This window comes from Chroicocephalus ridibundus, chromosome 22 (genome assembly GCF_963924245.1).
Source record: "Chroicocephalus ridibundus chromosome 22, bChrRid1.1, whole genome shotgun sequence".
In the NCBI taxonomy this organism is placed as follows: domain Eukaryota; kingdom Metazoa; phylum Chordata; class Aves; order Charadriiformes; family Laridae; genus Chroicocephalus; species Chroicocephalus ridibundus.
In genome coordinates, this window is record NC_086305.1 from 3388358 (window position 1) to 3400603 (window position 12246).

The 12246-nt window shown below is 48.8% G+C and overlaps 1 protein-coding gene across 5 annotated transcripts in view; it reads right to left on the bottom strand.

The window, feature by feature from the left end:
• Positions 1–12246, bottom strand: part of GNG7 (G protein subunit gamma 7) — an 81133-nt gene that overhangs the window by 51719 nt on the left and 17168 nt on the right. For 4 of the 5 annotated variants that reach the window (XM_063357978.1, XM_063357979.1, XM_063357982.1 and 1 more), the window contains one exon: positions 4741–4819. The gene's annotated coding sequence lies outside the window, so the exon portion shown is untranslated. The remainder of the gene's footprint in view (positions 1–4740; positions 4820–12246) is intronic. The other variant, XM_063357980.1, reaches the window with a different exon arrangement.

Sequence of the window (12246 nt, forward strand, 5' to 3'; positions counted from 1 at the left end):
TTAATTATCCTGGCTGTTCGCCACTTTGGCGCAGGCGGGACCGAGCAGCGGCTTGCTCAAGCTTCAGGGACCCCCCTTTTTCCTTCCCAGATCTCCAGCGTTCCCCAACCACAGCTCTTCCAAAACAAGTTAAATTGTTATCCCAGGCCGAGGAGCCGGAGAATAGGAAAGCCGGCTCTGTTTACCGCTAGCTGCTGGGAGGAAAGCCCACGGGGGCTGAAGGTTAGCTGGGTGCGCAGGTGGAGCGTGTGGGAGGGCAGGAAGGACAAAAACCAGAGCCAGTAAGAACTGACTCAGCAACGCTCAGCCCCCTTTCGTTATCTCAGATCTGAGAGCAGAAATGTTAAAATACACTTTCAAAATGAGAAAGCCAGCCGAGGATGGTTTATATAATGCTGCCGGATTTAACTCCTGCAGGTTACCGAGAGCACGGATGCATCGGGATGCTGCCGATGGCAGACGGTATCGCGAGTCCCCGACAGTAACTGGGGGCTGCAGAGCACATCCCAGGGCTTGGCAGAGGCTGAAGGACGGCATTCCCACGGGATCACGGCCCACATGACGGGAAGGGAGAGTCCGGGCAACGGAGGACAAAGTCTTACTCCTGGCTGTCAACATCAGCCAGAACACTGCAGCTTTGCAGCCACCACAGGGTACAGCGTGTTATTGTTTCCCCTGAAAATAGCTAAATAAATTATTTAAAGAATTAACTATGCCCCAAAACAAATAGTACTCAGTAAAACAGGAGCAACGCTGCAATTTAAAAAAATACAGGCTTTTTTTTTTTTCCCCCCTCTCTTAGGTAAAGGAATAGAAGCATCGTCAAAGCTGGTGGCTGCTGGTATAGAGAGGCCACCAGAGCCGGCTGAAGGGCCACCACGAAGCAAACGGACAGAACCCCCGCTGTACTTGTTTTTCCATTATCTAATATTAGTGCATGTAGGTATTTATGAACCATTCTGCGGCGCATTCAAGCTAATTCCCAGAAAATCACGTGCCTGCGCAGAGAATTCAAGATTAGGAAGCCTTCCAATGTTTTCTCGAGCAGAGCTGTGATCACCACGCAGTACTAACAGCAATTTGAAAATCTGCCTTCTTGGTTGGCTGCCAGACACTGACCCAACGAGCATCTCATTAAGCCTCCAGTCATCTCTTCCCAGCTATTTGTGTCAAACCCAGCGCTTTGAGGCCTGACGAGGCTAAAGCGCCTTCAGACTGGGGGCAGAAGGACAGACGGTAGTTACAGAACCGCATTATAAAACGTTTGAAGATATACTAAGCGCTCAGAAATTAGCGCTCCTATAACAAGTACGTGACAAGAGCCTCTCTGGTCTAGAGCTGCAAGAGTAAGTCAGCAGTCATCAGGTCTGAAAGGCTTGTTTAATTTCTCTTCTAAAAAAAAGGAGTAAAAATGCCAGAGACATTTCCAGCTGCTCTGGACAATCAGTCACGATCGATTCCCACCTCCTTCAGCCTCGGACACGAATTCACACGAGCCACCGAGCAGGGCAACACCTCTGCCCACATCTGCCAGCCCAACAAGGCACGGGGTGGCCGTACCATCCAACCCTTCTCCTCCCTGGGATGAACACTGACAGTGTCCAGAAACCAAAAAATGCCTGTTGAGTCCGTGTAATTATGTTAGATGTAATAGAATCCACGTAGATGCCCGTACGGACAGCCCTGCAAGAGACAGGGACAAGAGCTACCGGCTGTTAAGTTTTTTATTTGAACAATGTTAGCTCTTTATGCAGCCTACTTCTTCCTACTGCTCCACATCTGGACAGCTGCTGAGGGCAAAAAGCACTCAGGCTGTGCTCATGAGCTACCTTCAAGCGGAAAAAAAAAAAATCATGCCTAGAGGGCAAGACGGCTGAAAGCTACCCAAAAGTCTTGCTGCAAATTTTTGTATGAAACACCACCTTATTTAGACAATTTGAAAAAATGTTACAGAGGGACACTATGGCTGGGAATTTGCATAATGGGCGTCTACATCTTGCTTACCTAACGGGGGAAGAATCCTGTCTGTCAGTAAGTCTAGACTGTGGTGTTGAATCCAGGGGACCGTGGAATCTCCCCGGCCAGAAATAACACCCGGCGCAGGGCAGGGTGCTGCCATCTGCCGTCACCCACCGCTGGGACGGCAGCAACCTCGCTTTTTGGAGGTATCTCTGGCCCGGGGCCGCTCTGCAGAGCTGGGCTCAGTGCTGAAAGCAGCGAGAGAAGCCATCCTCCTCCTTCTCCTCCTCCTCGCAAAACCTGGCTGACTCCTCCAAGTGCTGCAGGGAGCTGCAAGGACTGGTGTCCCCTACGTGCCTCGCTCCGCCGTGCTGCCGGACCACGCTCTTAGCTGTAGCTGCAATTAAAGCAATGTCAGCCTGACAGTCTATTCTAATAATACATATATACATACACACACATTATTTAATGTGAAAAGGCCTTCGCCTAACAGCAGCGTTCACGTTTCAACTATTCCAAAGGCTTAAGCAGCTTAACAGAGACCTCTGCAGTCCCCACCGGCTCACTGCAGGCAGTTACTCTAGATGCAGTCTTTCCCACCGAACTGGGTTTTAGAAGATAAAATACCCAAAATACACAAAGGCGTGCATTTAGCCACCGTTTCCACCTCCAAAAGCCTCGCTGCGACACACACGGAGCCACTGATCTTGGAATGATACAGATCTAAACTCCTCCGAGCGCCTGCAGCACAACAGCGACCCATTCCCCACCTGTCCCAAAGCAGCACCAGCCCGACCCGCTTCTCCCCAAACCCCGGGGGGGGGGGGACAGGGACATGTCAAACGCCTCCCAAAAACGGGGAGGTTTGAAACACACTCAGCCTCCTGCCCCTTCAATTCCAACGCGTGCACTAACAGAAGCAAGCAGCGCTCCTTCTCTTTGAAATACAGCACCCTTGATCTAAAGATAATCCATCTCTAGGACAACAGCAGTATGTGAGCAAGATACTCTATTCTCGGCCATGGGTTTGTCATCTCACCAAGCTTCAGTTCCTTTACCTTGCTGGTATTTCACACATGGGACAGGAAATATAGGATTTCACAAAAGGACTGCTGATGCACGAAGGGACTTTTGAGGCTCCACGGAAAACACTCACGCCAAATACTACACTACGAAGACGGAGGTGACCAGAGAAAGGCGACACCAACACTCACGTACCACAGTCCGTACCCCGCTGTGAAATTTTCGGCTATTGAGTGTTCCAAGCAGCAATAGATATCATTTCTTTAAAGCCTCTGAAAAGATTTCGAAGTATTTCATATCAGCAGCTGCACTTAAGAGTCAGCATCTGGTGACCAGCGGGGCAACGACGGACAAATGGGATGTGGCCAGACTCAACGGCATCGTGTAGTGCCACAGCACTGCCGTCTGCACGGCAGACGACATGTGAGATTGCGGAAGAAAAAGATAGGTGAAGACAAGGTTGTGCAAAAAACCGCAGAAACTATTTTGGAAAAGGAAGCAGTGGAAACACGCTGGTGGAATGCTAGAAGTCGGAGGAGACCAAACCCGTCACATCCTCCAAGCACACCGAAGTTTACCTGTCCAACATGGCCCATCTCCTTTACGCGGGGAGGCCGGTGAGGTTTAGTAGGTGGTGAACTACAGCTACAGGCATCATTCCGGATTAAATCAAATTCAAATATCATATTTGGGGGCACACAGGGAAAACATCAACACAACGGACAAAGTGGTGTAAAGCTTGTAGAACAACGCTACTGATTTATTCTGTGCTCTGAGATCTAGGGTAATTTAAAACAACACAACTGATATTTAACTTATTTCTTCTGTAGAAAACTCATGAGGCTTTAATCACCACGCTGCTTCATGAACTGGAGATTACTAATACCAGGATTTGTTAGTCAGCACTACCAGACAATGTTTTAGTGTTGATTGTTTGTATAGGGAAGATTGGAACCGATGATTTAATAATTTTAATGGAATACAAGGTGATTTGCAAGAGCTGTCCTCAGCAGAACGGACAGAAATCATTACGGTTTTGCTTTGTCACATACTTCCAGAAAGTAACAGCTTCAGTGGGATCAACGCAAAGGCAAAGATGGGTGAGAACGGCCCAGGACAAGTGAGGGACGCACCTTAAATCACCCACCGAATCTCCTGCCTCTACCTTGACCATCCTGCTTAGAGGGCAGGGAGAAGACCGGGCCTTTGCAGCACCTAATATTCCAGCACAGAGCAAACCCGCTGTTATACAGAATGGAAAAGCCATCATTTGCTGTACCCTCCTCTTCGCGTGCTCCTGGTGAACACGTACATACACGTTCCAGCAAAGGCTGGATAAAAAAGGAAACTGAACTCCATCATCCAGCTCGAGCAGCTAAAGCTGCGGCTTCCCCTGGCTCCCAACACGAACAAAGGCTCCCACACAGCCCTCACGCCTTCTGACTAAGAGGGACATGTCTTCTTTGGAATCCAGAGATCTTCTTCCCTAATTAAGGAGGTGGATTACTGTTACATAACGAGCAGAATGTCGCTCCACGTGGGCAGCGAGTAATCGCCAGCCTTTGTCTTGGACCGGCACCAAGAGTCAAATCAGAGGAGCAGCTCGGAACAGCCACCGCAGCCGGGCAAACACCACCGCGGTGGCATCCGCTGCCGCATTTCCCCACCGCAGCAGGTAAAACTTAACCATCAATGGAAAATAAATTAACAATGAAACAATACGGCAAGTTTCATGAGTATGGAGTTCTTCTTGCTCACCTTCTTACTGCAGTGGAGCAGTTTGGTCTTCTGTCTCGTAGGGTGCGCTCGCTGCCGGGGATCCCAGTTCTGAGTCCTTCTGGAAAGGAAAAGGGAATTCAGGAGATCCATCACTGATGTACTAAACAGATGGTGCATCAATAATGAAGTTATAATTTAGAATAATATATTTTACTCCATTGACCGCAATTTTATCATCGCAATATGTACTTTAATAATTAGGAATAATAAGGAAGACATTGCCTTCACAGCAGTTGTTTTGCTGATACCAATTTTCCAAAGAATTCAAGTGTCCCAGACACATTTTGAGATTAACATTGATTTGTTTGAATTTTACGGTGATTCCAAGCACGTCTTTATTTTGTTGCATTCACCAACATTGACGGGGAACCCATTCTCTTTCGCGTTTATAAAACTCGCGTGACCTGGCGGTCACACGGCGTATTTCAGACGCTGAATCTGCACGTGTGGCATCGGAAACGGGAGAGAACTAAAGCTTCAAGTGAGAGTTCACGTAAATATTCTGCTCTAGATTTCACCACAGTCTAACTTCTGGACTACAGTCAACAGATGTTGAACCTAGGTCCCCCATGGTGGGAGAGGAAGAGGTGTTTTTTGGGGGAAATGCTGTATAGCAGTGTTTTAGCAAAGAAGCCGGCAGAGTCTGGCTACACGCAGACATACTGGCAAGCTCAGGCTTCAAGAAACAAACACCAAAAAAAAATGGTCTAGGAATGAGCTGGTCTTAAGAAAGCCTTAAAAACACCCTGAGAAAAACCAAGTCGTGTTGAGCTTTCTCACATGTCGGGATGCTCCGGCCGTAGCACGTTCCGGGCTCCCAGGACGGTTCCCAGTACAGCATTGCTCAACCCTCCTCCGTCAGCCCAGTCCCCACACGCGGCTCAGTCAGCTCTCGCGAGCCAGAAGGAGGGATCCATTCCAAGAATCCATCAGAGCTGAAATCCAACCCTGCTTGTTTTCTCCACTTACTGTCTGAACACAAACAATTTTTTTTAATTTTTTTTTTTTTTTTAAGGAGTAAAACCTACGTCATTTACTCTCCACTGGGTTTTAGACCGTGGCTTGCCTTTGCCCCTTTCACCTCCGTCTTCCTCAGATTTCAGTAAATCAAAGGGTGAGGAAGAGCCCTCTCGCCAAAACAATCATTTAAAAAAAAAAAAACCCAATATTTTAATTTTTTTTTTTTTTTTTTTTTTTTTTTGAGAATAGCAATTCTCATAAATACCATATTAAATACCTCCTCCATATGAAGAGGGCAGGCAGAGGAGCCCAAGCCTTCCTCCTGGCCCCAAACAGCAAATGCCAAAGCCGGGGCCTCGCTCATTGCGATCATTCCTGACAACGCTGCGTGGGCCCCCCCCCCCCCCGATCCCCCTTCTGAATTCAGTAATAAACTCAAAGGGACAGAAATTCAGGGGATTTTGTCGACCCAGTGGCAAAATCCTCCCAAAATACAGCATGGGGGGACAGGCAAGGAGCACGCACGGGACTGCGGAGATGGAAAACAAGCGCAGCAGCACCCGAAAGGTCCTGGGGGTAAGAAAGGCCACCAGGAACGCGGGAAAGGAATGAGGATTACATTCCCAATATCCTGCTAATTGCTGAAAAAGATGAACTTGCCCCCATAAATCAGAGGCTGCAGTGAGCCAGCCTTCGGCTGCAATCCCTACTCCATTGCCTCCCAACTCTTCCAGCTATATGTGATTTCATAGCATGAAAAAAATAATTACGGCTCCTAAATTGCAAGCAGATTTAAATAGCCAGTCGCTTGGCCCCGTGAAGTATGTGCAGTTGTTTAAGTGCCTCTGGTGCTCTGTAAGAGCTGACAAATGCCAAGCTGCTACAGGGCTCAGCCACCACCTCCAAGCTGCAGGAGAGCGCTCGACGCCTCACTCACAGAGAAGCCACCCAAAATCAATCCCACCTTGTGACTAAACGAAGTCTTGAAGCTGTAACTGAAGCGAAAAACTGAAATGACAACGCACACATTCTTTAGTTTTATTTGTATTGTCCTTCCTTGAACTTTGTCAATGTCTTTTTCTTCCCTTTGGTTTTAAAAATCAACACAGGGACTTCTGGACTGTCAATATTTTTTTTTTTTTTTAAATCAGTCACCATCTTAAAGAGCTGTTTAGGCTTTCTGCAGGCACTACTATTTGAAGACTACTCCAGAAGCCCAGCAGCAGCCTGCGCAGGTGAGGGCAGTCCCCGAGCAGCTCCCACGCAGCAGCAGGGGGATAATGCCACCAGGGGGGATAATGCCACCAGGAGCGTCACCTTCCTTGCCACACACCTACGGTTTTGAGTAGGACACTTAACATCTCGCCTTCCCAGCCAGCCCGGCTCTGCAGTACTGCTTTATGGCCTCTACAAGGCAAATCAGGCAGGAGATGTGCCAGTAGGTGGGCCCTTTGCTAGAAAGCTACCTGTCGGGCTGGAGTCCAGCTCGGTGAGAGCAGCCTCTTGCCCCAGCTCCTCCAGTATCCCCCTTCTCCAGTTCCCCATCAGCGCCAGCCCTGCGGAGCCCCCAGACTGTGCCCGATGAACAACAGCAGCAGCAGCATTTCTCCTGCACAGCCTTTTGAACTGGAAGTTAATACACAAGGAACAGTTTGCAGCAGGGGGAAAAAAACAAAAAAAAAAACCAACAAAAAAAAAAACAACCAACCCAAGGACTTTCCAGATGAACACAATACCATCTTTGGCTTTCCGCAGAAACCAGCCTTTTGTTTACGGGCTTGCAGGATCCGACTCCAGGGGCTGGTCTGTTCTTGCTCAGAGAGGGAAAACAAGCCTGACCTCAGTGTGCTGCAATAAACTCAACCCCCTCCTTCCTTCCACGCTTCTCCCAGTGCAAAGGTAAAGAACATGATATCCAGCAGCGTGACCGGGCTCGCCGAGCGAAGCGTGACCGCACACACTCCTCTCTGCTGACATCGAAAACAAGGAGGTAAACTAGCTGGACACGCTCCTGCTGCCAGTCATCAGGCGACACCGGCCGGCGCTTCCCAGCTGGGGAAAGGTCTCCAGTAAATCAGCCAGCTCCCGGTACGTTAAGTACAGCATTCACTACTTAGCACATACCTCTCCGGGCAGGGACAGCCAGGCTCCCGGCAGACACTGCCCTATCTCCCACTTGTACTGTTTCCTACACGGCTGATAAACAGCCTGTAATTTCCTCCAGGCGGATACTGCACACCAGCACTTGTCAGCAACAAAGCCTGAGCAAAGAACCTAAAAGTCAGCGTGCAAGGCTCAGAGCGGCACTACCATTCTCGTTAGAAACAGCTACTTGTCATGGGAATGTGTCACACACACAGGTTTGGAAAAAAACCTTTGTATTTGGCTCTTCTTGACCTATGTCCCATTTATGGTGTGGGCCAGAAGCCCTTGCTCAATCCCGCTCTGCGAACATGCAAGCGGCCAGCAATGAAAGTACCAGCACTTTAAGAGATACCTTGAAGTGGGTGTGGGCAGCAAGGAGGGGAATTCCTTCCCGAACTAACTGGAAGCAGCAACAGTTGGTAATGCAAAGCATCTCCCGGGGCCGGAGCCTGCAGCTGCCAACGTTCCCTCAAAGTCAGGGCAAGGCTCGAAGGAAGCCAGATCATCCATTCCAGCCCACCAGAAAACCCGCGGTGCCAGGAACTCCGTGGGAGGCCGTCTCTGCAAAGAGCCTTTCCACCGGGATCATCCAGCTCACCGGCAGGAGGAACTTGCTTTGCTTCCCTCGGACTCTCCAAGATCCGGCAGATCGCAGAGCGGGCAGGCGGCCGATGCCATCAACTATTCCGACTGCGATTAATAAAAAGTTCTATGAAAAGACCAGAGAGAATTTACGAATACAGGATTCAAAACCTCATGCTTCTGTAGTGTGCGGCTCCTGGTCGCGTCACTAGTCCTTAGGATTTTTAAAGAAAGCTGGAATACGCAGCAAAGCGTAAAAGTCAAAGACGCTGCATTTATACGGCGAACGAGACACCGAGCCCATCACCTTTGCAGAGGAAGGTCGACGCCCAATGGTCTCGACAATCTGACTTGGGGTTTTAAAGTGAGAACTAGAAAAAAAACACATTGCACAGGCTCCAAAGACTAACTCCAGCCCGCAGTCTGCTCATTTTGCCATCAGAGCTGAAAGATTTCGAGCATTCTAGATGAAACACAGCCAGGCAGCACAGTCTTCATACAGACCAGCCTTGGCATTCCCGTTCCAGATGGGAGCCCTGCTCCGTAACAGCCGGGTGACACAGCCCAGCGCAAGATGGGTATGAAGCTCTGGCTTCCCAAGGCGGCCTCGTCCAGCGCCGTTAGGTAACGCAGAACAGCTCATGGAAAATGACGCTGTCAAATAGCAAAAGCTCCTTTTAGGATGCCTGATGGATCCCCTAATCAAGGAACATGGGAACTGTTACATGCCGTACCACAGGGCTAAATTAAAGCATTACTGGCAGGTACTGCTGACCCACAGATAATGAGCCCACGCCACCATGCACCAGCACGAGACCGTGATTCAGAGCAGGGCTGCAATTACATGAGGTAACGACCCGCCGTGGTAACGACCTGCTGCGCAGCACGGTGCATCGGCTCACTGCGGGGCAAGCAGGGCACAGACCCATGCCAGAGGTTCAGGTTCCCCCAGTGCCCCAGTTAGTGAAGTTAAAGGGAGAGAAATGCACGGCTGAAGGTGAAGTCGCTCAGATCGCACTCGAAATTAAATAACCTTAATGGGATAACCAACAGCGGGTTTAATTCTGCTACTTAGTACTCTAATAATAGGCAAAAGGTCTTGGTCCAGTGGTAGACTTCGTCATGTCTCTAAAAATATACACCTATAAATAGTACTTCATTATCAAACAATTGCATCTGGACAACCAACGCAAAATATCCACGGGAAAGAGAGAGGGCTTGAAAAGTTTAACTTTTCCCCATTAACTCCTCCAAGGGATGAGCAGATTGTTTTTCCCTTGTCCACACAACTCCTGCCATTTTCCAGCACATAGCCCAGGATTTCTGCTAAGTAACAGCTGCCGCAGCCAGCGCACATTTGCTTTTGGAAGCAAATCACTAATTGTGAAGTTGCTAGGAAGTCTGTTCTGGCAACTCGCTCTGGAACATTTTTTAAGTCCTAAAAAGGGAAGGCTTGGAGGAGAGGCAAGCGAAAAGGGCCTTCCCTGTGTCCTGCAGCACTTCACACCTCAAGGGATCCACGCTTCAAGCTGGAAAGCCACAGAAACCATTTGACAGGACCCGTGCTATTACACTTGTCACTTCAAAGTCCCTCCAAAGGCAAAGCCTGGCCAGCAGCTGCTCCTGTGAAGCTTGGCTCCCTCGGGGTGTGCGAGCAGAGCCGTGAGAAGCATTGTTGGGGGATAGACAGCAGCCCAGCACCCCGGCTCCGCACACAAAGGGTGCCCAGCACCCCGGCACCACACACAAAGGCATCTAGGAGTGAACTGCTTCACCTGGGGGAAGGTGCAACTCCAGACCACCCAGCCCTGTAAAAAAAGAATAATTCATAACACAAGTTTTAGTGTGAAATCACAGAATGCGGTGGGTCGGAAGGGACCTCTAAAGGCCATCTGGTCCAACCCCCTGCAGTGAGCAGGGACAGCTTGAACTAGACCAGGTCGCTCAGAGCCTCATCCAGCCTGGCCTTGAATGTCTCCAGGGATGGGGCCTCCACCCCCTCTCTGGGCAACCTGGGCCAGTGTCTCCCCACCCTCCGTGTAAAGAACTTCTTCCTAATGTCTGACCTAAACCTGCCCTGCTCTAGTTTAAACCATTGCCCCTCATCCCATAGCTCCCCTCCCTGCTCCAGAGTCCCTCCCCAGCTTTCCTGTAGCCCCCTTCAGGGACTGGAAGGGTCTGGAAGGTCTCCCCAGAGCCTTCTCCAGGCTGAACAACCCCAACTCTCTCAGCCTGTCTTCGTAGGAGAGGTGCTCCAGCCCTCGGAGCATCCTCGTGGCCCTCCTCTAATGCCTTAAACACTCATTGACGGAAGGAAAAGGAGCAGAGGTGGATGAGGCCAGACCGGAGCAGCACAGGACGCCGGCACCGTATTTCCCTCCCCGGCCATCCCGCAGGCGGAGCGGTCTCTGTGCAGGCTGGGCGTTCAGAAGGACGGGTACCGCACAACCACACATTCCTACCCAGGCTTTGGTTTTCCTCCGAGCAAAAGAGGAAAAAGTTTAAAATAAACCTTGCAGACAGCAGCATTCCGTTTGCAAGAGTTCACTCTTGAAAGAAACGGGACAAACTAATTCCTCAGTAAATATTTGGGGTTACAACTCCGCCTTGCAGTTATCTCGTTAAACACTTCCAAGGTTTCAGAGAGCCAGGAATACACTCAGGACAGCGGCCCATGGAAATAACAGGACTTATTTCGGCAGTAACAGAGCTATTTTTAAAAATTTTACTTACGGGATGCCAGTTTCCTGAAGCTGTTTGGAAAATTAAATTTAAAAATGTACAAACACTAATGGAACAAAAATGTGCTATAGCAACAGCCTGCTTTTGCTAGGAGATACACTAGAGATGTTTCTGGACTTTCCAACTTACTTCCATCCGCAAAATCACCTTTTCCTCCTTTTAGAGGAAAGATTAAAGAATAGCAACAAAAAACCCCCGTATGTTTGCAGCAAAAAAATATTTGCTTGTAGAAAAATTTTGTTCCTAAAAAAAAAAAAAATTATTCTTCCAGTTTTAGCAAATGCCTCCAGCTGTTACAAACAGATGAAACCAGGGACAATACACTTCTTTACTGCAGGGATGCTTAGGTTTAACATAATTAGATTAGCTCAATGCCTCTGCCAGGCAAATAAGCTACACAAGAAGTTCTTTTATGTCACTGGCAACCTCCTAAAAATTGGAGGAATTTTAAAATGGACACCAACTTAACAACTGCTTGAAACAGGAAGAGGAGGTGAAAGAGTATCCAGCTGAAGCAGCAAGGGAGAATTCATTACACTGTAAATACCAGAGCGAAACACAGATGGGACGCTGAGGTTTATCATTCTTAAAGTGCTATTATAAAAGCACGCAGGCATTTGCTTTTAAATATTATGACAAGCAGCTGAACGGCGTAAAGTTAAAGCCTATTTTCATAGGCGGCACCAGCAACTCAGGAGCTGTTCCAGTAACACAAATACTGAACACCAACGGGTTGTTGACTTCGCATCGCTAAAAACACCACGCGCACACACAAAAAATAATGGCAAACCGGCATTTCTTCCAAGCTAGCACTAAAGCACTCCCCAGGGAGGGGACCTTTTCCCCCTTTCCTACCAGACGGGTGAAGTTCACCTCGTTCTGCCATCACAGAAAGCGAGAAGGGAAAGAAGAAAAACCTCCTGAGGAAGGATTTAGAAACAAGGTTAATAATTTTAAACACGGATGTTTCTCCTGGGATACGTTTTTACCTCAAAGCAACTTTGGAGGTTATTTCAATGTGCTTTCACGTTATACAAGCGCCCTGTCTTCCAGGGG